We start from the raw sequence: 1,610 nt of genomic DNA on the forward strand, positions 1-1,610 counted from the left end.
GTAATTGAAATAGGTCAACGAAATTTATGCTGATCGTAAGTAAATGCTAATACAAAAAAACGAAGAAAATAAAATTCAGACCGGAAGTGATACTTTGGCCGCCATATTGAAAAAACACACTTTTGTAAAACTCAAAATGGGGCCTCAGGGTAAAAGTTGATATGCTCAAATTTGATGTGAATGTAGTTTGCAATCGATTGCGCAAAAAACATTGGGAGCCGAATTTTGAATTTCGCTTTTGCTTTTTTGCAACTTCCGGTTGAAATTTTTTAAAGCTTTAAACGATCACACCATGTGACCTTGACCTTTGATGACCTTGACCTTCATAGGGTCAAAGGTCATTGACCTTGGCTATCATTATATACTTTGACCTTTGACCTCCGACATGTACTTCCGGTTTTATAGCTATCCGTAAAAATCCAAATTCGCAACTTTGGACTGCTCTAGCACGTGACCTACTTAACCTAGAGGGTTAATTTTTTCGGTTTCCTAATGTGCTTCTCATGCCCTTTACATAGATATATAACAATCGTTCTTTTAAAGCAAAATTGAAATTCGTGATTTTTTCAAATTTGAGGTTTTTTTTACAATATTTGCGTCTTTTTGAGCTTGGTGTATGTATATCTTATGATCTGTTAGATGTAGAACCTTGATATTTGGAATACAACTAGACACTTTGAATATGAATTCACCTATGACAAAAAAACCTATGTGGGCGTGGTACATCCNGGGTTGAATTACTAATTGTTTACATTTTGGGGCTGGGGCATAACTCGCATAGGATGCGTTTGTTCAAAAAGAGACTTTGCACACAATTACCTCATCCTTTTGGCCAGTTTGTGTTAATAGCTCACTTGTTTCAGCTTTATAGTTTCAAAAAAGGAACGGGTTTTGAAATTTCGATATTTTCAATTTTCTATTTTGACCTTTATTGACTCTTGTTGACCTATATCTTTTGACCTGTATGATGTAGAAGCTTTAAATTTGGGATACTACATAACATTCAGAATATCAATTAACCTATGCAAAAGAAATTGAGGTGGGCGTAGTACATCCGGGTTAAATTACTCATTATTGACAATTTTGACAAGGGACTTAACTCGCAACGTATACATTTGTTCAAAATGGAACTTTGCATACAATTACTTCATCCGTTGAGCCACGTTGTCTTAGAAGTTCGATTGTTTCAGCTTTATAGTTCAAAAAAAGGAACAGGTTTTGAAAATTCAAAATTTTCAATTTTTGACCTTGACCTTTTTTGACCCTGATTTTTGTAGGATCAAAGGTCATTCAAATTGGTTGTCTATTTATACTTTTATATTTGCTGTCCTATCTCAACTTCCGGTTTTATAGCCGTATATATTTAAAAATTTTGATGACTTGTATCTCGTAACCTTGACCTTTGTTGACCCTCTCCCTTTCAATGTTAAATGTCATTGACCTTGGCTATCTTCTGATACTTTCATTTGTGAGGTCTGTCTACTTCCGTTATAATAATCTTCCAAAGAATTCTTCTCAACTTTAGACTGCTCTTGCGCGTGATGTAATTATCGTAGAAGGTTGATTTTTTCAGAGTCTTTTGCAATTTGCTACATTGCAAAGTCCCACTC

Source organism: Lottia gigantea, assembly GCF_000327385.1.
Source record: "Lottia gigantea unplaced genomic scaffold LOTGIsca_521, whole genome shotgun sequence".
In the NCBI taxonomy this organism is placed as follows: Eukaryota; Metazoa; Mollusca; class Gastropoda; family Lottiidae; genus Lottia; species Lottia gigantea.